This window comes from Mastomys coucha, unplaced genomic scaffold (genome assembly GCF_008632895.1).
Source record: "Mastomys coucha isolate ucsf_1 unplaced genomic scaffold, UCSF_Mcou_1 pScaffold18, whole genome shotgun sequence".
Lineage (NCBI taxonomy): Eukaryota > Metazoa > Chordata > Mammalia > Rodentia > Muridae > Mastomys > Mastomys coucha.
The window spans coordinates 36,689,160-36,716,439 of NW_022196900.1; the positions used below are offsets into that span (position 1 = coordinate 36,689,160).

The 27,280-nt window shown below is 38.6% G+C and overlaps 1 protein-coding gene across 42 annotated transcripts in view; it reads right to left on the minus strand.

The window, feature by feature from the left end:
* Nucleotides 1-27,280, minus strand: part of Ptprd (protein tyrosine phosphatase receptor type D) — a 2,240,535-nt gene that overhangs the window by 558,548 nt on the left and 1,654,707 nt on the right. The window contains exon 1 of one of the 42 annotated variants that reach the window (XM_031377689.1): nucleotides 26,631-26,649. The exons of the other annotated variants lie outside the window; for them this stretch is intronic. The gene's annotated coding sequence lies outside the window, so the exon portion shown is untranslated. Of the gene's footprint in view, nucleotides 1-26,630; nucleotides 26,650-27,280 lie in introns of those variants that run through there. 42 annotated transcript variants of the gene reach the window in all.

Sequence of the window (27,280 nt, forward strand, 5' to 3'; positions counted from 1 at the left end):
TGGGTAAATGCAGTAGAGAGTGGATGTGATGCCCTTTGCAGTTCACTGTTTACCTTTTGTGTGTGCAGTTCCTGGACCCTGCACTTACTTCAGTGTCCAGATGATCCCAGAGATTTTAATCAATATCACTTCAGCACATGACGCTTGTTTGCAAAATTTGAGGAAGTCAATGACATGTGCTGAACAAAAAAAAGAGCTTACTGTGTAAAGATGAGTGGGATTCAGTGGGCAGGTAGTCTTGGTGGTTTACTTTTGTGTATCTTGTAAGTAAAGCCACAAGAGGACACATTTCACATGATCATTGGGAATTTCTCATCAGGGGGAGGTGGACTTCTTGGCTTCAGCATAGTCTGAAGAACCTGTTAATATTTGCTGCCCTCTGTAGTTTGCTCTTGCAAATATTCTAAAAAATTGAGAGCTACCCCAAGCAACCTTTCCTCTTGTAAACCCTAGGCACTTGTTGGATTGTGAGCCCTTTCTCTGTTCAGCCCCACTCCACATATCAGTGTTGATGTGGAGCAAGGCAGAGACTATTTCTATTCAAGGCAGTGATTTTATTTAAGTGAATAAACTATGGGAAGCAGTTGCCTTATAAAACATGCAGATTGTGTTATATGGGGAAAGCCTGGTCAAATAAATGTGATTTTTTCCTCCAAAAGGCAGAGGAAGCATCTGTTTATTAAAGCACTTTCTCAATTTCCTATTGCCTTCAGAATCGGCTGTGCGACATGATTGCCATTGTCTTGAAGCACAATAGTCTCTAATAGCATTAAGCTTAAAATAATATAGTAGAACAGTCCACATTCATGGTTTGTTCATTTGCTGAAAATAATATAGATGGCAGAAATTATATTCAGACTTAAAGTAGCTTAAAATAGCTCATAGAACACTAGGAATTTTACCCGGCTCAGTGATGAATGAAATTTTATTATAAAGAATCACAGTCCGATATATAACTTTTGTAAAAATTTTGGAACTGGTTAATACCATGAGCAAATGCTGAGGGCAAAGGTAATAAATGGGTTTACTTTGGCAATAGAGTAATGGAGAGCTGGTGTTCTTAAGATAATGTCACCCCAGAGCCCCTGTGACTTGAATAGCTTTAGGTTTAATTTCATGATGCAATTGGCCTGTGTGCATGTAACTCCCAGAATGATTATAGAAGAGTTTGATTAGTTTGTGTGCCACTAAGGCATCCTTTGAGCACATAAAACATCTCCTGTAGTTCTTTGATAGTCTATATCGTATGTGCACATTCAGGTTTCTTTTATCAGAAATATGTTAATAAAATGATAAATCCAATCTCTGTCTCTCTCTCTTCTCTGTCTCTCTCTGTGAGTGTGTGTGTAAGAGAGAGAGAGACAAAGAGAGAAAGACAGACACACACACACACACACACACAGAGAGAGAGAGAGAGAGAGAGAGAGAGGGACAGAGACAGAGACAGAGACAGAGAGGGAGAGAGATGGTGAGGGGAAGAAAGATAGGGAGAGAGATTGAAAGCAAGAGCTGTTATCTATGATTTCTGAGTTTTCTTTCAGGTCAAGAAACATAACTTAAGACTCTCCTCAACCTTATTTTTTGTTTGTTTTGTTTTTGTTTTTGTTTGTTTTTTTATTTATTTTGGTTGGTTGATTAGTTTTTGTTTAACAGTTCACTGAAATGAATGGAATGATGCTACATAGAAATATTTCTTTGGCTAGATGGACACCTTCTACTACAGAAAATTCCTAAAATAAATGCACGTGTGGTATGAAAAAATATTTGATGGAGTCACTGAATAATGGGAAAGATCATACTTATGCCAGCAAGTAAAACCTCTAAGTGTCAAGAATGGATTACATCTTATTTAGTCACTGACAGAAGGGGCACATAGTTCTCCCATATGGAGAGTTTATTACTTTCCATAGTCTCATGGCAAAAGCCCACTGCTAAAGACAATATACTCTTTCAACATTATTGTTGTTGTTGTTGTTAGTAATTTAAAAATTGAGCTGGTATCCAGGTAGAAGCTCTATCTCTGTTGACTAGTGCTCACGGTGCTAGAAGGTACTTTTCTTGCTACTAGAGGGGGGGAGATAATGAATGTTACTAGCCATCCACCCATCAGCTGGAACCCCTATTTACCCGTGTACAAGGTGGGAAGCCCTGTCTGGCTGCCCTCCTTCCCCCTATCTATCCTGCACTGGGAAAACTCTGAACAAATGGCTCCAAAAGCCTAGTTCTGCATTTCTGGCAGCCAATGTACCTCACATTTCTAACATGGCCAGCTTGCCCAAGTGCCTACCCAAGTGACTTAGCTTTTGACCATACTTGTGTACAGTTGTGGCCCCTGGCTGATATCACCCCTTACCTAAGGCCTATAAAATCTCCCCATCTTAGCCTGGGTGCATGACTTTCTCAGCCCCATTCATTGGGACTGATGAACCTGCCTGGGCTCAGAGCCTAAGAAACCTACTTTTATCTGCTTTCAATCTGGTCTGATCTGGCCTACATTTGCATTAAGGAGGGAAAAACAAACCAAACAACAACAACAAACAGTAGTAGGTCTAAGATTCTTACCCACTACAAACCCAACAGAAAGAGTTTCTTAGCGAAATGATGACCTCAGCATCTTTTTTTTTTTTTTTTTTTTTTTTTTTTGAGCAGTGTCTTGTAGCAGCCCTGGCTTGGCCACATGGAAAGAGATTCTTCTGAAAATTGTGTGAAAGGTCAGCAATCTGTGATGGTGCACACTGATGGGAGGAGTGCTGTGTTAGATGAGAAAATATTTAATTTTTCTTTCTTTACTTACTGTATGAAGTTTGGTTCTGGCACAAAAGTTTCCAAGTGTGTATGAGGGTGTGTGTGTATGTGTGTGTGCTTAAAGATATATTTATTTTTATTCTATGTGTATTAGTGTTTGCCTGCATTTATGTATATGCACCACATGAGTGCCTTGTATCCCAGGAGGATATAGGATCCTTTGGAACTGCAGTTACATAAGATTGTGAGCTACCATATGGGTGCTGGGAAACGAACCTGGCTTCTCTGTAAGAGCAGTAATTGCTCTCAACGCCTCTCTAGCCTGGGTGCCCAAACTCTTTTCTTTACAGGAGGAAGAATAGTACTGCATTTCTGCTAATATCATGCTATTAAGGTAGCTAGATAGATATTAGCAGGCATGGAAGCTGTTGTGGATCAAGCCCCTCATCATCTATACTTTGACTATGCCTGCTGTTCCCCTGAACTTAGAAAATAACTTAGGATTTGAAATACTACAGGAAAAGAGAAGCATTTCTAAGCTTTGTTGAGACTAAAAGAGAAAGCTACTTCTTCCTTGTATGAAGAAAGACTTGAGTTCTGCCCTTGGCCCTGGATAGAGACAACACATTCTGATCATCCTAAAATGTAGAACATAACATGCTATTCTTCTTTAAGAGTTAATGCAGCTGGACATAGAAGTCACTTGGCTACTAGCTTCTCCCTCCCCACCCCCCAGGAAAGCTGATTTATTCCAAGACTTGCTAAGGGGATGAGAAGAATAACTTCTGTCTCCTTAATGAGATAAAGAACTTATTCCCTAGAAAATGCCCTTTCAGGGTATTGCTTATGGACCTTCATTGTTAAGCTTGTCTACTGCTTCATGTTACAGCTCAAAAACAGTAGGTTTCCCATTTCCTTCTTTCACTGTCTTTTCCTGACATCTCCTAAAGGCCTAAAAATGCTTTCCTCCAACACTGGGCTTTCTCATTGTTTTTGTTGTTTCGCTTTGTTTTGTTTTTTGATGTTGTAGCCTTTCTGTGGGTGTTTGCTGGTCTCCATGCACAACTCAAAAAAACTTTCTCTCTTCTTACGTCTTCCTCTTTCAAGAAGCAACTGTGATTTTTCAACTTTTCTGTTGTACTGTTTTCCTGTCAATAAAATGCTCCTTAAATTTCCTTCTGAGTTTGTTTTAAAATTTTTGTACCACTTCTAGAACTCACAACAGGGAGCCCTAGTTCCCTGCTACAATATAATCTTAGTAGAAAGAAAGAAAATGATGTGATAAGCACATTTTGAAAACTGTAAACTGGCATATAAACAAAAGGCATAGGATCCATATTCAGGGAGATGCTGGACTTTACTGGAAGAAATGTGGCCATCATCATTGCCTTGTGTTCTTGCCCATGAGTCCATCCTTGCTTTACCTCCTACACTATATTCCTTCTCTGGGAATTGTTTTCCTGTCCATTGTCAATTTACAGGTATGTTGCCTCTTTGTTGCTTGTATATTTCTTTGAAAATTATCATAGGAGAGTCGCAGAAGTCTCCTTCCCATCGGAGCAAAGAAGAAAGATAAGGAGAACTATTACAGATGGTAATAGAGAAAACCAAGGGACAGACTGACCCTTTCACAGGTGGTCTGACTGTTCTGTGGTCCTCAACAATTCTGTTTTTATTTTGGTCATTTATTTATAAAATGAAAATGACAATTTAGATTCTCTATTGTACATGGTTTGAACTAGATGAAAATTGATGTGGTAAAGAAAACTGTTCATTTTAACATACACAATTGCTTTCAAAAATTAAATGAGAGACAAAAGTGGGGTGAGAAATCACCAATGTCAGCCACTTTTAACAAATTAAACATCAATATATAAGATGGTGATGATAAAACCTCTCTGGAATTATTTCAAATTCTCAGAAAGGAGCTAAGACCTTCATCTCTGATGATTTCTATTGCAGTATGATGGTACAGAATATAGACACATGTATGGTAGAGAGGTGAGGCATTTGTGAAAAGGAAAACTGGATTCTTGGTTTTTACTTTTCAAGAAGACACATTAAAAAAAATGAGGACCGTTTTCCTGCTCCAAACAATTCTGTGAGAAAGACAGATATGAGGTGGGACACAGGCCAAAAAGGACACAGTGTAAAAACAGTACATGAAATGACTATGAAAATTCATTGTTTTATGTGATCTGCCTCAGTGACCTGTCTGCTGAATGTTTCCCTCACATTTGTTTAGGCAGTGTTATTTTATCTTCCTCTCTTTAGGAAGCCACAGAGTTGCTCTAGGACTGGGTACGATGTTATCTGCTGAGCAGAGTTCCTGGAGTCTTGTGATATGCATTAAGGAAGCATTAGCTTGGACCACTAGGATTACCATCTTGAACCTTTGCCTCAGTGAAGCTTCCATGAGCTCATAGCATTTCACTACAGACAGTGGACTGCCCTCTCTACAGAAAAGCAGGAGAAAATAATGGACTCTGTGCTTCTGTAATTTACAAATTGACTGTGTTCCCAAACAACAATTCAGGCCATCACTCAACTCAGGCTAAAGGTCTGGGCTTCCAAAGTTCTGTGCTGTTCTTCAAATAAACACATATGCATCCTGAGTGTAGATAAACAGCCACTACGGGTGATACCCAGTTGTGGCTTCAAGTTTTAAATCAGAAATTTGCTGTGAAAAAATTGCTTGCAATCTGGATCCTTTTTTTTATTTTACTTTCCTGGCCCTGCATGTGGTGGTTGCTCCATAGCTCCATCAGTAGTGGGCAGGGCACTCAGGGTAGATTTTCACAAGACAGCCTGCATTTAGACTGGAGGAGATACTTGGGGCCCACAGAAGTGAGCCCTTCTCCTTTCACTCCTGTTTGCAATGTGTCATAGTGGGGACCGCTAATTCCCACCAGATGCTAGTGTTTGTATGTTTTCTAGTCCTTGTGGGTGAGCTTGGCAGTCAACACAGTGACTTAGACACTGAATGGGAGGCGTTCATCATGTTGAAGTCAGACATCTAAGAGCAGCAAGTATTTATGGTGTGTTTAGAATAAGAGGAAATAAAAGCTTTTATAAACATGAAACTTTAGGAGGAATTAAAATTTTTTCAAATAAGCTTGAACATGTCTTTCCCTTAAATTTCATCGAAGACTCTCTGTCTCTGTGTCTGTCTCTCTCTGTCTGTCTCTGTCTCTGTCTCTGTCTCTGTCTCTGTCTCTGTCTCTCTCTCTCTCTTTCTCTGTCTCTCTCTCTCTCTCTCTCTCTCTCTCTCTCTCTCTCTCTCTCTCTCTCTCTCTCTCTCTCTCTCTCTCTCTCTCTCTCTCTCTCTCTCTCTCTCCCTTGCTTGCACTCTCACTCACTTGCTTGTTTGCTTGCTTTCTTCTCATAGATCAATATTTAGCCTTTTCTGGCCTGGAACTCATGTATACCAGTCTGGACATGAACTCACAGAGACCTTTCTGCTTATGAAAGCTAAAGCCAGCTGCTGCATACAACTTCTTATAATAGTGGCTTTTATTTTAACAGTGGCCTGAGTCATTGTATAAGTACGTGAGTACAGATAAAGAGCAATTGACACTTAATATCAGTGGGTTTTATAACACCAGTCAGAATGGATAAAATAAAAAACTTAGGAGATAGCAGATTCTGGCAATGCTGTGGTGGGATTGCAAGCAGGTACAAACACTCTGGAAATCAGTTTGGTGGTTCCTCAGAAAAATTGGACATAGTATTACCTGAGAATGTAGCTGTAGCACTCCCGGGCACATACCAGAAGATGCTATAACATGTAATAAGGACACATGCTCCACTATGTTCATAGCAGCCTTATTTATAATAGCCAGAAGCTGAAAGAACCCAGGTGTCCCTCAGCAGAGGAATGGATACAGAACATGTGGTACATTTACACAATGGAGTACTACTCAGCTATTAAAAACAATGAGTTTATGAAATTCTTAGGCAAATGGTTGGAACCAAAAAATATCATCATGAGTAAGGTAACCCAATCACAAAAGAACATACATAGTATGCACTCACTGATAAGTGGATATTAGCCCCAAAGCTCCAGATAACCAGGATACAATTCACAGACCACATGAAGCTCAATAAGAAGTAGGACCAAAGTGTGGGTGCTTCGGCCCTTCTTAGAAGGAGATCAAAATACTCACAGGAGCAAATATGAAGATAAAATGTAGATCAGAGACTGAAGGAAAGGCCACCCAGAGACTGTACCACCTGGGGATTCATCCTATATACAGTAAACAAATCCAGACACCATTGTGGATGCCACGAAGTGCATACTGAAAGGAACCTGATATGATTGTCACCTGAGAGGCCCTGCCAGAGATTTACAAATACAGAGGCAGATGTTAGCAGCTAACCATTGGACTGAGTGCAGGGTTCCCAATATCAGAGTCAGAGAAAGGACTGAAGGAGTTCAAGGGGTTTGCAACCCCGTAGGTAGAACAACAATCTCAACCAACCAGACTCCTCAGAACTCCCAGGAACTAAGCCATCAACAAAGGAGTACACATGGCTCCAGCTGCATATGTAGCAGAGGATGGCCTTGTCATGCATCAATGGGAGGAGAGATCTTTGGTCCTATGAAGGTTAGATAGATGCTGCAGTGTAGGAGAATTGAAGGCGAGGAGGTTGGGGAGGGTGGGTGGAGGAACACCCTTATCTAAGCAAGGGGAGGAGGATGTTTCTAGGAGGGATGGAAACCTGGAAAGGGGTAACATTTGAAACGTAAATTAAAAGCAATCCAATAAAAAGTGATCTGGGATAATAAAAGGAGGTATAAAGACAAAGAAACCATGTAAGGAGGAAATTACAGATGGAAAAGGAATAAGAACCAGGAGCAATGACAATAGTGAGGCAGAGAAATATTTGGTCATCCTGGCCTCACTAGTTTGCTCTAGGTCTGTGAAAGTCCCATAATGTCCCCTGGGGCAGGGATCCGTGTAACCCAGATTCCTATCCTAACACACCGGGAAAGGGCTCAGAAGAAAGACAAGGCAGGTGACAATGGATTGCCCTTTACTCAATGACGGCATTGAAAATAATGCTACTCAAAACTCTTAACAGCCTTAGAGAAATGACACTACTTGAAGGACTGTTTATTCACACAATTGTACTTATGTGTAGTGACCCACAATAGTCTCCCACAGACCCCAAGTAAGTAGAGAGTGCCCCCTGACCATACACACACATATAGTACATAAATCACACACATATTCATATATACAGACTCCACAAATAGAGTATACACAGACCCCACACACATACTACACACATACCATATAGCACATAATACCATAAAGCACATACACACACAGACAGCACACATACTATACCATACCCCCACACACACACATCCACGCACGCATAGCATGTACACACACCATATACAGTTATTTATACTGCAGTGATTATACTACATTCAACCTCCTCTAACTGCCATCTGAATGTCTAGGAGAGTGTTTGTGACCCTGCCATATGTTAGGAAACTGCTGCTATTAGGAATGTGTGTCTTAGAGTTACAACAACACAAGGAAAGTTGCTAAGAGGGTTTCTTGGGAGTCAGGCATTCTGAAGCAGAATCGGTCTCTCCAGCAAGGCATGCAAGGATTGCACATGGTTTAAGGTTTAAGAAACATTGCCATAGATTAAGTACTTTCCAAAGCAGGGAGAGTAAGGCTGGTAAGGCCAGTGAGTCCTTGAGACCGCCCGTTTCATGTTACTGCTCAGGAGTGGGGTTTTTGGCTTTTAAAAAAGGGCCAGAGATCTGAATTTATATCCTTATCCCTATGCAGCAAAGACTTTACCCACGGAGACATTCCAACAGACCTTGTTGGCGTTTTGAGGGAAGATTACACATAGTCTAGGCTGACTAGAACTTTCTAGGTAGCCAAGGCCAACTTATATCTTGTGCTCTCTATGGGTGTTCAAATACATGCACACAAGGGGGCATGGACACATGCATGGATATATATATATACATATATATATATAAATTTATTAAAAATAAACATTATTTTCAAAAGAAATGTTTATTATTGTGATCACTTTATCAAATGAATAAATGTGCTCACAGGGAGATTTCCATATTTGATTACAAATTCACAATATACATTTTAGTAAGAATGAGGCAAATTTTGTCAGATATATAAACACACATACTTTTCCCAAATAAAATAAGCATGTTTCGACATATTTTGGAAGGCATATACACTAAAATTGGCTGGAATTGTGAAGTTTAAACTTGGCAAGATTAAAAGAAAATAAGGCCAGAGACTTTTCAAGACTTAACTGACATTATCAATTAGAATCATGCATAGACAGAAAAGAAAAAAAAGAAGAAGAAGGAAGGAAGGAGAAAGGAACATTGTCATCCTTTCAGGTCACCAGATTTGGTGACCTAAATTCCAGATGAAGAAAGACTTCATGAAATGTGTGTAACTTTGTCCAAAGTTTATGTTTAACTATACAATACAAAACAAAACAAAACAACACAACATAAAACAAAGCAAAAGAGTTTACAAAGTAAAGTCGTGATTTTCTTTATTCTAGTGTTCATAGGTGTCTTAGTCAGGGTTTCTATTCCTGCACAAACATCATGACCAAGAAGCAAGTTGGGGAGGAAAGGGTTTATTCAGCTTACTTCCACATTGCTGTTGATCACCAGAGGAAGCCAGGACTGGAACTCAAGCAGGTCAGGAAACAGGAGCTGACACAGAGGTCATGGAGTGATGTTCCTTACTGGCTTGCCTCCCCTTGCATGCTCAGCCTGCTCTCTTATAGAACCCAAGACTTCCAGCCCAGAGATGGCACCACCCACAAGGGGCCCTACCCCCTTGCTTGATCACTAATTGAGAAAATGCCCCGAAGCTGGATCTCATGGAGGCACTTCCCCAACTGAAACTCCCTTCTCTGTGATAACTCCAGCCTGTGTCAAGTTGGCACAAAAAAACAGCCAGTACAATAGGTATGAGTAAACCCGGCCTCCCACCTCTCTTCCTGGTTGTACTCTGAAGGTCTCTTCTTTTTGTTTTTATTATAAGTTTCAAGTGTACTCATTTTTTCAACATGCAATAAGGACAAACAAATGTGGACCATTGGCATACCTCAGAGAATGGAGAAGAAGCTCACCCTTTTTGATTCCTGAGCTAGCCCAAGATAATTTATTTTGACATAGAGTACTGCACAGTCCAACAGATTTATCCACAATGACCCCTAAGGAAACAGTATGTTACTACTCTACACTAAATATCATTAAGTACAAATAAATATTAGTCTAAGGCAGTTTCATTTGGCGTAGTCAAACTTTCAGTTTTGTAGTTTAGTTTTAAATATACATACTTTAGTCATATTTAGTTTCCATATATGTGGATAAATCTTGTCTGGCATGCAGCAACACATGGAATCTATTTCCTGAATGCAGTGAATGTGGTTTGGATGTGAATGAAACACTTCAAAGACCCATGATGTGAGTTTCACATTTTTCTGACTAGATGGTGGTTTTCCTAATTTGAAGTGTTCTTAAAAACTAACACCCCTTTTCCTTAAAATTATGACAAACAGAACTTTAAAACTTTGAGAGATTAAGGGTCAATAGGCTTTCTGTTTTTAGTACCTTAACTACTTTATATCACCAATTAATTCTTTTACACTTTATTTGAACAATTTAAAAATAGCCTGTATAGCAGGCAATATGTTAATTATAAATTAAATACTAAGTACAAATTAATTAAATAACAATTATTAGATTATTACTATGTAATTATTAATTATACTATCATGTCTCAGCATTTAACTCTGGAAGTTGCTTTGTCTTGATATAGCTCAATTTCCTTACCCACATGATTGGGGCAAAATGAAGATATATTGTAAATTTCTGATATAAAAGCAAAATACAGATGAACAACAATTGTCCCAAATTTCATTAGCATTATAGTTATTATATCACCATTAAATTTATTATTTTTTAATATTTTATAATAAGGACTTCATCTTAAGATTATATAGCTGTATGTTTTAAGAACAAATAAGGCAACAAATCTAATGGGATAACAAATATTTCCCAGATACTATAAAATTAAACAAAAAGTGTGAAAAACAAAACAAATAAATAAACAAATAAATAAAATAACTGAAAAGTTATCACTTACAAAATGTGTTGAACCTCATGTAAGAAATATAAGACACTATGACATTAACTCTTATACAAAAAAATGATTGTACTCAGTACCTTACAACAATGACAAGTTCTAAGGTTCAAAATACTTATAGCAATTACACTTCACACTTTTTTGTGTATAATTACTACATACTGCTTCATATATAATATATAATTATGAGTATTTTGAAAATACCATACATCAGGTGGTTGTGGCCCATACCTTTAATTCCAACACTCAGGGGCCAGAGCAGATGGATCCTTGAGATCAAGGCCAGCCTGTTCTGCATAGTGAGTTCTAGGGCAGCCAGGGCTATGCAGAAAAGCCCTGTCTGGAAAAAACAAACACAGAGAAAAGAAAAAAAATCATACAATTTAAAACACAGTGAAGGGGCTGGAGAGCTGGCTCAGAGGTTAAGAGCACTGACTGTTCTTCCAGATGTCCTGAGTTCAGTTCCCAGTCACCACATGGTGGCTCACAGCCATTTGCAATGAAATCTGACTCCCTCTTCTGATGTGTCTGAAACAGCAACAGTGTACTTACACAAAATAAGTAAACAAATCTTTAAAACACAATAAAACAAACCACAGTTCATATAGATCTGCCTTAGAAAAAAACAAACTTTAAAATATATACACAGAGCCAAACTGACCCAGGAACAAGAAAACTTGAAATTAACTTACACAAACCAAATAATCTGAGGTGGTAATAAAAGTGTTCCCACAGGGAAGCCCAGTGTCAGCCTGTATCACCGGTGAATTCTAGCATGACATTTATATTTATACAGACTCTTTGGGGAAGTGAAAACAACCTCAACACATTCTGGAACGGTCCTGAGGAAGTGCCCGCTGAACTACCTAACCAGCCCCTAGACTAAAGAGATTTTGAAAATCAATATCAAGCAAAAGTCAACCACATAACAATGGGTGATTTAGCTAACAAGTGAAAAGTAATGCAGGCATAAAGGGTTGGTTTATTTAATAATAAAACTGAACAGGAAAACCAGAACAAACTACGAAGTCATCACATTAAGTACAAATCCAACTTCTATTCCGCACTTGTCTTTTTAAACTTATCCCATCCAACTTATGCTGTATACTCTATAGTGTGGTTCACCTACCAGGGGCTGTATTCTTAAAGAAAATGATCTCTCTCTTTCCTGGCAGCTACTAATTGCCAATAGCTCCTGAGCAGAGGGTGGGACTTTGTACCTACTCCACTCACCATCCTGGAATTTTTGTCAGTCTTGATTTTGAGCAGGTCTTGAGCATGTTGTCATATTCACTATGATTTCATATGTGCAATTGCCTTGCTGTGTCTAGAAAACACTATTTCCTTATAATTCTCTGCTACTTCTTGCTTGTAGAATTTTCTGCTCTCTCTTATTACGTGATTGCTAAGCTTTGGGAGGAATAGAGTATACAATAGGTGTTACATGTAAGACTGAACCTTGCTAGTTGGGGATATCTGTGTTAATCACCACCTTTCCAATAAAAACTTCTCTGATGGTGACTGAGAGATTCACAAATCTATAGGTATAACAATAAATCAGTAGAGTAGGTTTAATACTATACTCATTAACAGTAAAGACCTTATGACCTGTCTCTCTACAAGTTCTTGGCCCCAATATTCAATGTGGGTGTCAGCTTGTGGAATGGGCCCTAAATCCAATCAGAAAGTGGTTGGTGACTCCCATGACACTCCTGCTACTACTGTACCAGTGAGATTATATTGTAGGCCCAGTCATTATTGTAGTTCACAGATTTCTCAAGGTGGGTAAAATGATGGTTATTTTTTCCTTTGGTAGCATGGACAGCACATTCTAGCCCCTGAAGCAAATCAATATAGATGTAGTTTCTAGTTTAATTTTTCTGTGTTCTAAGACCAAGTATGTGGCATCTTCAACAATGGGGTTTTAGTGTGAAATTATGGGGAAAAACAAGATCAATATCAACAGACTGTATAATTTAGTGGTCTAAGGGATATTACTGGCCACAGATTCCAAAGGAGGTAACCTACTCCTGGGTTTAGACTTTTCATTTGTTAGACTGTTTTATTTAGAAAAGGTGCCTCATTACAGATCAATGTGTGTGTGTGTGTGTGTGTGTGTGTGTGTGTGTACATATAAAATATCTACATATTTTAGGAAGCTTGTATAGTAGTTGATTTTCCTATGACTTCTGAAATGTCTTTATTTTATCCCACATATTCCTTTCTCTAGCTTGCCTATTATATCTTTCTTATTCCATTATTCCTCTTTCACCCCTCTTTTACCACCATCTAATACCTCTCATTCCTTGTCTACCCCCACAAAGATTCTTATTAGTGTTTGGTATCTATGAGTATTCTCAATGAGCAAAATTAAAATTATTATATAACACAGGGTGCCACAGGTTCATGAAAGTAAAAGAACAGGCTTAGAAAGTTTCAGATGTGGATAAGAATAGTGGTGTGAAAAATCAAATCAAAACAAAACAAAAAAGGGGGGACAGGATTAATAAAGACTAGGAATGTATGAAAAATCTGTATCATGATGGCTAGTTTTTGTTTACTTCACACAAACTAGAGCCACCTGAGAAACATGGAGCTTCTTCCATTTTTATAAGGATGTAGGCAAGATAGTGGTAGCATTTTCTTGCTGTGTGAAGGCCATAATAGCCCCGTGTGATTCCAATGTGGGCAGTGCCATCCCTTTGGCAGGTAGTGTATAAATTCAGATTGAGCAAGCCATGGCGAGCAAGCCAGTAAGCATAGTTTTATCATGGTCTCTGCTTCAATTGGTGCCTCCCAATTCCTGCCTTGATTTGCTCTCCTGATTTCCCTTCATAATGGACTATTACCTGGTAGTATAACATAAATTAAACTCTTTCCACTTCAAGTTGTTTTTGGTGATGATGTTTATGATATCAATCGATAACATTAATCAAGAGATCACATAGAAACCTACTAATTTATAAGCTAACTAGAACATTTAATTTTTCAATGAAGTTTGAATAAATGGGGCTATCCTGCAATATCTTTCCAGAAACTGTAAGATTTTTAAATGAAAATGTCAATGCCAGTTGTGGGATGTTTCTCTAATTGTTTTGGGCCCAGAGACCCCAGGGTGGCTCCAGAGAATTGAAAGAGAACACAACCTAGGGATGGAGACTTGCCTCAGAAGTTAAAAGCACTTGTTTCTACAGATGAGGTTTGGTCCCGTGTACTCACATGGTATCTTGCAAGCATCCAATTGCAGTTCCAGGGCATTTATCACCTTCTTTGGACCCCTTAAGACAGTAGGCATTTACATACATACATACATACATATATACATACATACATACATACATAAAATATTCACACAAATAAAAATAAAACAAATCTAAAAATTTTTGTGCAAAACAAGACCAATACAAGGTATGATTATTGCTTTTAGTTATTTCTGGAACTTTACTGTAAGGTCCTATTGCTGAAGATATCATATACTTTGAATACAGAACACAGAAAAATGAAGGTAAATTGTATTGGAAGCTTCTTTCCTGCTGGTGTAACACCAACCTTTTACTGACAATATTGGCATTACTGTTTTGGGAGAAACAAGTGCTTTTTGAATGGATCTGGGGTCTGCTTTGTGGGAGGGAATTGATGCCTGCTATTATAAACCCAGTAAAAATTCTATGGCTGAGAGGTCACAGGTCATGTGGTGTGGAATGTCAGTGCTGAATGGACACATATACACATATGCACGAGGGGGGGTAGAGAGACCATCATATGTTCTCTTTCATGTTTGAATCTAATCTGTGTATATATTTATGAGTGGTAATGACTGTGGACATAAGCTATTAGCCTAGTAAGGAGACCAGAGGAAAAAAGATGGGGGGGGAATAGGTTTTGAGGGTTTAGGGAAGAGAATAGGTCATAAGTGACAGGAAAGTGGAAAATTAACTATGAGGTGGAAGGGGATGAGGTGAGATGAGGTGAACAATCAAAGAGCTGGGGAGTGGTTGGGAGAGGAGAATGAACAAATCAACTTTGTTTAAAAATGTCATAATGAAACCAAGTATTGTGTATTCTAATAAAAGAAAAACACTTTATGGAGCTATGGAAATAGTACATAGCTCCAAGTAGTCCAGTTACTGAAGAACTTGCCTTGCAAGAATAATTACTGGAGTTTGATACCCAGGACACACATCTGGTGCTCCCTTGTAATCTCAGTGCTGAAGAGGCAGAGACAGATGGATCCCTGGGGTTCACTGCCCAGTCAGCCTAGTTTACTTGGTGAATTCCAAGGCAGCGGGACAACATGTCTCAAAAAAAAACAAGTGAACATCACATAAAAAAAAAAGACACTTGATCTCTGCACATACTCACATTCACACTTCCTCACACAGACACAGGTACACACATAAAGATATACTTTTTGTGCATGATTTGCTTACTGTTTAATACAGGTAGTATAATTTTATCATGTTTTGATGGTAAGTAGTTGGCAAAAAGCAGAAGAAAATATGTATTCCATGCATGTTTGTGAGGTTAAAACTTGAGGATTCCATTTCTGGAATCATTTCTATTAGAATTCACTTTTATAAGATACATTACTGAAGATATCCCTCAGGTAAATTCTCACAAATGCATTTTGCAACAGCAATTTGTTTACATCGAATGTCAAAAATCAAGCAAAGTATATTATTTACACATGAGAGGTTCTATTAGGAGTCTGCATACATCTGGCATAGCTCATATTTTTACTTAATTTAAATGGATAAGTGTTGGAATGAGTGCCTTCCATTTAATTGCTCTACATTGGTAAGCCTCTACCCCAAATTTTAGAGTATGCTTACAAGAATGAGATCCCTATTATGGCCTACTTCCCCAGTCTACTCCCTATCACTTCCCAGCCATTTCTCTGTCTCCTAATGAAGAATACAAAGAATGTTTATAACCATTGCTAATAATGTCCTACAGTGGAACGCCATTTCTTGGTGGCCAGTGAAAAGGAACACTGTAAGACAGTGAGGCACAATAGTTATGACTGGCTTTAGAGCTCGGGAGACTTAGGTTGAATCCTCACCCTGTTCGTGCGCCATTCCTTTGGCAGACTCGCTTTGTGGTAGAATGTGCTATGTTCTGAAAAAGCAGTGGTGGATAAAACAATATAGAGTACATCAATTCTCAGAAACAGTTCTAGTTTAGCCAAGAGTTCAGCTATGAATTGTATAATCAGATTAGTAAATTCAGATTGTAACTAAAAGTCAAAGCTCCAGAGAACGGAAGCATAATAACAAAGTGGCAAAGACTGAACACCAGATATGGATGGTTTTAAAGTGCTGAGATTCATCTCAGGGCATCTCTCAGGCTATACAAGTGCCTACCCTTGAGCTGTATCTATAGTCTTGAGCCCTGAAATGAATGATTTCTAAGAATATCTTATTCACATGACAAGCCTACTTAATATAATATGGACGTAGTAAGTATTAGCAATTACAATAACAGCTATACTTTAATTTTAAAGACATTACTAAAATTAAATGAATTAAATTGAATTATAAAAAGTATAAAAATAATTTTAGGAATTAAGTTTATTCTTATCAAACAAAAAATATAATTCATTGCTTGTGTTATCATTCCATTTGAACCAAAGTTCAAGCATCAGGACAGACTGCAAGACGGCAGCAGCTCAAGTAGTTTCTTTCAGTCACACTCTTTGTGCTGTCATTGCCACTCTGGGATAATACTCCACTGCAACTTTGGCATATACTCCTTAATTTGGAAATGTGCTATTCCAGGCTTGAGACAACCTGCATCTGAGTCATGCCACGTAGTGACCATGAGTGAACATACACTTGATATTTAAACAACTATGTGCAGCTGAGTCCATATCATGAACTGACTATATAATTTGGAGTAATCAAATTCAACTCCTAAACAGAATATAATATCTTGTAAAGGATGCTTTAATCAATACTGATTCGATGTATACATTCATATTACAACCCATTTGTAATTATAATCAATTGCTAAGAATTTAGACAAAATAATTTTTCAAAGAAGACATTGTCTGAAATTGATACTGCCAAAGTAGTAATATGAAGCACACTAGCATGTGGGGCTTTGCTATTCTTGTTAAAGCCCTACAGATAACACATCATTGCCTCTCCTCTGGCAGCAGACATTCATCATCCTTTCTGGGTACAGCACAGATGCAATGTGAACACACAATAACAGAAGGAGCTGAACCTCAAAGCCCTTGAGAGACCCAGCTAGGAACACCCATCCTAGAACTGCAAAATACTCAGTATGGCCAGTGCTAACACAACATATGGGGGAGTGAAGGAAAGTAGAGCCGGAGAAGTATGTACACACAGCTATGTGCATCCTTATGGGTTATATTCAAGAATCTGTTTACTCTAAAACTAATAGAAAGCCTTGAGTGCCTTATGACAGGGAAAGGGTATAGGTGATGAAGAGGTATGAGAGAGAACCCGAGCAGTGTCTGAAAAATTCCCTCTAGTTCGCAAAGGAGAGCAGAGCACACAGAAACCACAGATTGTATGTCATTTGCATTTGTAAAGATGGAACTCTGAATAACTGAATGGAGACAACGTGAGTCATGACTAAGGTATTTACAGGGGGAAGATCATTTGTAATTAGTAGTAAACTAGATGTGGTTGTCAGGCTTCTCTAGTTAGAACCAATAGGATACTACACAAGTTCTGTGTTTGTAGTTCATAGTGTGTTTGTGCATGTTTGCGTGCATGTGTGAGTGTGTGTGTGTGTGTGTGTGTGTGTGTGTATAAACATTTTGTATAAGGAGTTGGGTCATGTGATTATGGAGGCCTATGATATACAAGATATATGGCCAGTATTCTGGACACCCAATGTCACAGATTCACCTTAAATGGTCACCATCTTGAAACCATGAAAAAACTGAAATCTTAGCATCTCTCAGTAAGTATATGCAGAATGAACACATCTTATAGCCTGATAGCCCAAGGCAGTCAGTCTCAGCTATTGGAGGGCATTCTTTCATTCTGTCTTCAACTGACTGAATGAGATCTCTAGTTATTGAGCACAATGTTTGCCTTAGTCATTTTAAATATTAAGACCATAAACAAATGGTCTCTGAGACACATGCAGACACATGCAGAATGCGGTTTGACAACATGAATGGCTCTCTTGTGGCCCAGTCAAGTTGACTCACATAATCAGTCATCACAGTGGATACAATCTTAAGGGCAAATGAAGTGTTTAGAACAATCCAAATGGTTCTAGTTGGGACAGTTTAATGATTGGTCGTTCATTAACTCAGATGGGGAATCCTAGAAAAGTAGTGGATTTTAGATCAAGTTCAGAATTTCTACTGTGATCTCTGTGAGTTTGAGGCACTCTGTGATACTAATAGCTATACTAGTACAAACTGTCTGGGACTCAAAGGAGACGTTCAGTTTAGAAAGAATAAGGTGAGAGTCAACAATTTGCAGATGCTGGTAGAAGAACCCAGCCTAGGAAGAGAGGATAAGAAGTACCAGACAGAGGAAAGAATCCTACAGCCAGTACTTGGGAAATTATCATATTCAAGTGTTAGATTAAAATGGTGGCCTGGAAGTCTGGCTTGCAGTTGCAAATAGATGCTGAGTATGAGAATCCTGAGGCCTAGGGTGAAGTTGCAAGAGCTTGAGCTGAGGGCTGCTGATCCCTAGAATGTGCAGTCAGTAAAAGCAAAAGGGTCTACAATGAACTTGAGATTATGAGGAGATAAATTCTAGAGAAGTTTGGCAATAAAAGACAGAAGAGAAATAAGGTCACCGACTACAGAATTGTTGGTGATAAGGTTTTCAACCTATTTTCTTTACTAAGCCCAGTGAAAACAGCTACCTAATATAATCAAAACAGCAAAACATTTTACCTATCTCTAAGTATATGCAGAATGAACACATCTTACAGCCTGATAGCATTGCTTCTGGAAAGCCATTCTTCTTAAATTTTAAAATTTTAAAGAAAAGACTTTAAAATGCAGTGTATTAAATATAACGACTTACAGTAAGCAATTATATATCAATGCACCGCACATGATTAAACCTTTCTTGTAGGGATCCCCCATAGTATCAAATCTCTAAAGCAAACTTGAATATTGTTCACAGGATTCAAGCAAGCTCTGAATGTCATTATATCCTTTTCCCGAGGCCTCATGTGATAAATGAGCTTTTTTTCCCCTCTGCACATGGAATCTACTGTTTCATTGTATAGGTAAAGGAGACTATGTAACTGATATTATTTCCCTTAGCAGGGGAGCACAGATCAGTGCTGTAATTGACTTTAACCCTGGACAGACAAAGTTGAGGGAGTCATTTTGCCTCTTTCTCATGCTTTTCATTATTTACTTCTCTCAGTCAATCAGGAAGTGTCCTCTGGCCCCCATCTTTTTGTGTTGGGCTCTAAATTAGGCATAAACATTAAAAGTTGTATCCATCTATACGAATCAAGACCACACACCTGTAACCCCACAGCACTGCTTTTCCCAAAACCCATTTTAAAGCAACATTTGGCAAACAGCTTGATAACCTCAAGGGTGTTTCTGGAGTCATCTAGCATGAAGTCAGGGAAGGAAGACAGGTTTACTTTAAAGGGTGATACTAAGGTGCTGAGCATGCATTCCCTCTCCCCTACCGCTCAGGCAGAACTGTTAAAGAAGTCTCTCCTTTGGAAGAAGGGAGGTGTGTTTTTAATGAGCAAGAGCCATTAAAGGGAATTTGGGGCCTCTCAAATCACCGCATCACAGCAAGCTTTCAATTAAGGGGACATCTGTTGGGAATGCAGGGGAATCTCTATCCAAACGTCAGTTGCTAATCACATTCACCTGGCCAAGAACCAGGCAGCCCCACCACTGGGGCAAGCTGCTTATTTCCTCCATGCTCAATCACACTGTGTTAAGAGGCCACCTGGGCAATGTATTAGTTCATACCTGCTGACCCACCTAGTCTGACAAAATGCACAGAAATCAGCCTTCTAAGTAGACAGAATGCAGCTTCTCTCTTGCCTAGAAAGGGAACCAAAACAGTGAACAAGAAAAAGCCCAAGACTGGAAACTTGCAAGATGCTGTCAGGAAACCAGCACTACTCTGTGGCATTTGGTTTTATCGTCCTTTTAATAGTAGATGAAAGGGATTCTTACATTGTGGGGAGGGGTAGCCTTTCCATTTTCAGAATTATAGCATTTAAATAGAATCTGTAGTATGGTTCTTCCAGAGGACCTAGATTGGGTTGCCAGCACCCATATGACCCCTAAAAACTGTTCTGTATTTCCAGTTCCAGAGGATCTGATGCCCACTTCTGGTGTCTGTAAGCACTGCACACACATGGTGCACAGTATGTGTATGCAGGTAAAAAAAATGTAATTTGATCAAGCAACAGCCCTATCTGTAGAGGGTGATACTAAAGAGCATTAAATATGCATGTGCAGATGTGTCCATGTAAGACAGGTACATGCATTTGGATCATTGTGCTGCTTGTTAAAGTACACTTTCCTAGATATACAAAGTATAAGATACAAAGGTAAATACGACATTTTGGGGTCATTCACTTTTTTTAATTTTTTCTAATCCCATCTAGCAGTTGTTCCTTCCTCCAGCTCCAGTTAAAGTTTGCTATTTCATTTCAGACTTTTATTTTTAATCAATTTTTCACTCTAGAAACCTTCTTTTTTGGAGGAGGACCACGTATGATTGAAAAGATTCTCTGTCACACAGAAACACCTTCCTCCCTTTGTCCCCCTACCTCCATACTGTGGCATGCACAACACATCTTAGCTTTAGCTGTCATTTCTATAACCACTGATGTATATATTAAGGTCATGTTAGAATGATAATATTTTTCTTAAATATTAAGAAATCAATGTATTCAAAATAAAAACAATGGAAATAACTGGCTTGGTCACAAGCTTATAGTTTAATCAAAATGATTAATAACCAAACACAGGCCTCCCTCTCAGCATTTATAAGCAATTGATACATTGTAATAAGAACGAACACTAACATATGCTCTACCAGAGACTGCAATTCCCAAAAGCCACATCTATTTTCTGATGGAGATAATCAGTAAGTAGATCTCCAAGGCATGTATTAATCACTGTCAATTTTGACTAAAGAAAGGTTCTGATTGGCTGCTCACAAATGCCCAGTTGCTAAAAGAAACTAGAAAACCTTGGGAAAATATCTATTTTTCCATCCCAGAAATACCTACTAGGTGAGGTCACAAATAGCTTTAAGTGAAGGGGAATAAATCTAAAGAAATGAATACATAGATTTTTCTGAGACTTGGTTAATGAGTGCTAATAACTAATTGATTTTGGCAGAGGAAAATGAAAGAAAGAAGCTAATGTTTGCTATACAATTCTTATATCCAATGATCAACTGTCTCTAGTACATAGCAGCTTGTACCATAGTACCTATGCACATTTAAGCTCACATATTCATGTTAATGCTGGTGTTGCCCTCAAGACTTCCACAACACCAACATTATATCTGGAAGCTAGGCTAAGCTATTATCAGCTGATAATGTAAATTTAATAGTTACTTTAATGTTTGCAACCACAGCTGGTTGACAGTACTAATAACTGTCTACACTTAGATGTTCAAGTATGAAGTTTTATATTCTCCTTACCTACAATTATGTCATTACTGAATGAGTGGCTCATTTTTTTTTTTGTTTAGTAGCAAAAGAACTGGAAGCTTTGAACTAAGGAATAAACTAGGAAATGCCATTTTTAATATTCAAAATGGTGGCACCAACTCTATGTCATTCTTCCTGTGCTTGTCTCTTGCCCTGATAAGAAAAAGCAGCAGACAACTAGTCTGTGAATGTTTAGGTGCTATATCTTTGGCTTTAATAACAGAGACAGGTCAAACAACCAATCATTCGTTCCAGGTCACTTTGGATTTGAGCAGGACTTCTGTGCTATCTGTGCTTGACTTGAGGCAATACCTAGTCCCTACAACAGGGACAATGGTCCCCATCCCTTTTCCCTAGCACAGGAACTTCTTTCTGGGCTAACTGAATCTGGAGTTGGGGTTGTTGGCTTATATTTTTGTATCTCTTGACATCTAATAAAATAAAGCCAGTATCACTTTGAGGGGACCATTATTTCATGCATATCAGTTTTCCGTATCAGTTCCAGCAGTTTGCGTAAATGTGTGACCTGGAGGCGACAACATCAAGGTGTGAATTTAAACTGGGCAATGAAGAAGGGGTGCTTAGAGCAACAATGAGATCCTCAGAACAGTAGTGATATGCTTAGAACAGCAATAAGATGTTTAGAACAACAATAGGATGTTTGGAAGAACAATGGAATGCTTAGAGCAGGCAAAGCTGGTCCAATACCAAGGCAGAGCAAGCCTACCTTTCTTTTACTGGAGAAGACTCAGAAAAAAAATATGAATAGCACCTGCCTGACACAGTCAGCCCTGAACGAGGGATATTTTAACTTCTGTCTTTATATTAAACATATGTGCACACACCATGCAAGGCAAATTATAACTTTTTGTGCTCAGACCATTTACTTTAAATTAAAGTAAGACTAGAAATGTCATCTGGGGGGCAAAGAATTTAACAACAGTTAAAATGGCATTTTGTGTGTTAGATTGTGTTCATTTAAGGCCACGTCTATCCACATGCATGAGGACTCATCCAAAGGCCTAATAAGAAACAAGAAGGGTGGTGTTTAGTTACTTTTTATTTTAGAACTAACTCATACAAACTTAAAAGGTAACAGTGGTAAGCCTCTTTGAAATAATAATAGAATATTGGCACCCTCACCAGATACTATTGAAGCCTTTGGTTCTGTTCAGAGTAACAGATTGGGGAGTGAGAAATACCAGGGCACATGATTTATAGATGGATGGAGGGGGGGTTACTGTGAGATAGTATAGTGTGGTACATGCGATTGCTAAGTCCTATGATTTTCCCAAAGCACTATAAAAATGGGAAGATGCAGTCTATATGAATGTTTTAATTAAAAACCCCTTTAAACTGTGTTACACCGTTTACACAGCTGAAAAGACTGAGCTGTGTGCAAGCCATTATCATTTACAAAGAGAAGACAGCCATTTTCTAAATTTGGAACAGTGAAATATTTTAATTTTGCTATTATGTCTACTATTTGTCTTCATAAGGCACGGTCCCAGGGGCCTCAGCTACTATTAACTCCAGCATTTCCATATCATGCCTATGATTCAGTACCTCTGAGAGTGGAGTTCCTTAAGTAAGTCTGCCGTCCTGGCATCACTGGCAAGCTCTCAACTATGCAACAAACCTACTTCTTTCGCAATGGCACTATAATGTTCTCGGATTTTCTGGACTTTTTCTTAACAGCTCAGTTCAATTAACTATTTATTGAACTTTAATCATTGCCCAGCTTGCTGCTTAGTGCAAAGGAGGGAGAAAAATACAAATGCAAACAAACAAGCAAACTAAAGTCAAAAACCTTAATTCTTAGTGGGATAAAAGGAGGGAGAATTTGCTACAAAAAAAAGTGTCGAGTTCACTTACACGTATTTGAAGCACACTCTAGAGGCATTTAAGGGATGAGAGTTCACTTTGTAAGCAAATATAGGTCTTGTAAGAATTAGGGAATAAAACTGTACTTGAATTTTCAGAAATCACCAGTGCCTTTGTCTTGAACAGCTTATCACCTCACCTACCTAGACAGATGTGTCCACCAGGGTTTCTCATCACTAGCAAACCCAACCACTCCCCAACTCCATGTGCAGAAGAAACCTTGTGTTTTGACAGAAAGACAGCTCCAACTTGTACCTTTTCTTGTCATGTTCATCCTGTCAAAATTTTGACAGTTTAGTAGACCTTGGTCCGAGGTCACCATTCTAATATAAACTAGATAAGAAATATTTTTGTTGTAAGAATTCACCAATTTTTATTGCTAAACTGTGACAACATAGCATTTATGAGCTTTGGAAAATCTACGTAATTTGAATGGGCCTATGGAAATGCCTTTTATGATAAGACTATTATTTGCTTCTGATATTTGTGATACGGTGTGATTTTTGTCATCTTGATACAAACCTGAGTCATGAGGAATATAAGGAACATACGTTAAGGGATCACTTCCATTAGATTAATCTCTGGGAATTTCTGTGAGCCAGAAATGATTAATGTGAGAGGTAACACTGGACAGGTCCTTTTGTGTGCAGATCCTGAGCATGCTGAGCATTTCTTCATGGCCTCTGCTACAGTTCCTACCTCCAGGTTACTGACTTGGTTTCCTTTAATGATAGAACACCCTCCCAATTGTTTTTGGTCAATGTTTCATCACAGCAACAGGAAAATTGATAGGGTACAAGGAAAACATGAGGCTATAACTAGCAAGTTAGCAGTGTTAGACAGTCCAGACAATAAGGCTAAAACAATTCATCCTGTGTGGGCATTTACAATCCTCTAAATGATGCTAATCTCCCCTGGTTGTCTTTTACATGATTCTTACACTTTATTTGGTTGTCATGGTCAATTTTTCTTATGTGGTGGTGCAGCCTGCCTTGACCTTCAGCCTGAGGACTTGTCTGAGTCCCACGTTCTTTTAGGCTGCTACCAAGGGTTCTCTCATCTCACTGCATGCTCATAAGTAAAGCTGGTATAAGATAAGTATGTGACAGGTGCTGTTAGGGAGATTATATTCTTCTCTCCTGAAATATTAGAGCCTTTGATTAACACCTTCCCGGTTTCCTTACCAATCTACAGAACCATTCTACTCTCTGTCTCATGAATTTAGCTTCTTTTAGATTCTCACATAAGTGACATCCTGCACAACTTTTCTTTCTGTGTCTGGAATTTTTCACTTAGTGTATTATTTTCCAGTTTCATCCATACTGTTACATAAGGTAAGGTTTACTGCTTTATTAATTTTTATTTTGTGCATATATATCTGTCTACTATACATTTTCCCATCTATCTGTAGTTCAGGCTGCCCTCAAACTCATGATCCAACCCATCCTGTCCTAGCCATCCTGGTTCTGGGATTGCAGGCATGCTCCACATCTGTGGATAGAGACATAGATTGATTCCACATCTAGCTATTGTGAAAAAGTGTACTGAACATGAAAATGCAGATATCTTGAAAAGTTTAAAATACATTACCTCTCTTTGCAAAAGACATTCTTAGTGAGGTAAGGAGCTAATAAAACAAGTTTAGAAATAATAAGCTAATTCAGTAAAGTAGGATACCAAATCAGTGTGTGGCCACCAGTCTTATTTCTATATAGTAACAACAACAGAATACTCAAGAAAGGAAACATTGCTGTTTGTAACAGCATCACAAAGCAAAAAGCAAATAAACAAAACAAATAAAACAACAACAACAAAATAAAAAAAAACAAGAATGAAAAATTCCTTAAAGTTAAATTTACCCAAGCAGGAGAAGATATACCTACTTAAAATGATAACATATTGGTGGTGCCTGCTTTTGGAGTTATACGTGTTGGGTATTTACAGTGTCTAATAATAACAGACCCTTCAAATGCCATCCAGAGACACATCTGACTTTCATGTGCTCATTTTCTTATCAAAGAGTTCCCCAGGAAGGCCACAGAGTGAAAGTTTCACTTCCTTTAATGGCTCTCCTTGACTGGAGCCCTGGAAATGTATCTGAAAACAGCCTTTGTGCATCACTTTAGGACAGTTTAGCAACAGGCAGTGTGTGAAGCTGAATGCTGAGTGAAACCAGATCCTGGAAAAGAATCCCAGAGGGAAAGGCAAGGAGCGGGTGAAACACCTTCCTCTGAGCAGGCCAGTCCTTCTCACCCAGGCTTCCGTGCTCATTCTTTCTCAAGTGTTATGTGGTGTCATGTACCCCATTTGAATAATCATACTCAAGTTCTATGCCTTTACATATCACCAGAAGTCTCAATACATGATGTGCTGCGAATACTGTGGATTTTGAACTTCTTTTTTTTTTTCTGAAAAAAATTTTTTTTTAAGATTTATTTGATTATTTATATGAGTACACTGTCACTGTCTTCAGTCACTCCAGAAGAGGGCATTGGATCCCATTTTAGATGGTTGTGAGCCACCATGTGGTTGCTGGGAATTGAACTCAGGACCTCTGGAGGAGCAGTCAGTGCTCTTAACTGCTAAGCCATCTCTTCAGCCCTTTCCTGAAAATTTTAATGCCACCTTGTTGAGGAAGCCTGGCCTCCTGGCTCAACACTTGTTCCTTTAACCTCTGAGGGCATTTGTTAACACATGGCAGGGACTTCTCTGACAGAATTTAGAGAGAATTTTCTATAGTTTCTAAAGCACACAACCCTTCCTGTGAAGGACAATCAATGTAGTGATTTGGCATATGTGGTGATTAATATCTACCTAATCTTTAGCACTTCTAATGCAGCCTTGCTTATGGGAACGAGAAAGTTCAGCTAACTGCTCACACGGAGTAGAAAAAATCATTGATAGATAGGAATGGCCATGTTATGCTCACTTTGCCTGTGGTCAGATATTCACCCTCTTATGATAGCATGAACTTCGTTTTATAAATCTATTTGACCATGACAGTGTTCTTTTAGCCCTTAAGTGCAATCAACTTCCTGCTAGTTGTTCAAGGGTAAAATTATGATCAGACGTGAGGTAATTCAACATAATTTCTTGTGCAGAATCTATTGTGAGACCAACATTATGTTAACGGAATGGAAATTAATAGTGCTGAACAAGGTAGATTGCACTTACTAATCGATTATCAACTCCTTATGTCAGAAGGGCACACCTTTGTTTTGGCCTAGAGGGAAACAACAACCACAAACAAGACTTTAGATGATATTGTATACACAGTCACCTTTTAGTAGGATGTACATCTTCTAAAATTATAGAAATCATGATTGTTTGGGGCTGATAAGATGGCTCAATGGTGTAAAGGTTATTTGCTTTTTCTAAGCTTGGCAATCTGAGTTTAATCCTCAGAACCCACATTGTGTCCAGTTTTCTGAGGAATCGCCAGACTGATTTCGAGAGTGGTTGTACCAGCTTGCAATCCGACCAGCAATTTAGGAGTGTTCCTCTTTCCCCACGTTCTCAACAGTGTTTGCTCTAACCAGAGTGTTTGCTCTTAGCCATTCTGACTGATGTGAGGAAGAAAGGGAAATTCTCAAACTCATTTGGAACAACAACATCCCAGGATAGCGAAAACTATTCTCACTAAGAGAATTTCTGGGGAAATCAGCATCCCTGACCTCAGAACTACTACAGAGCAATAGTGATAAAAACCACCTGGCCTTCATACAGAGACAGGTTCTTAACCATCCTAATGCTACAACCCTTTAATATAGTTCCTCATGTTGTGGTGAGCCCCAACCATAAATTTATTTTCATCATTATGTCAT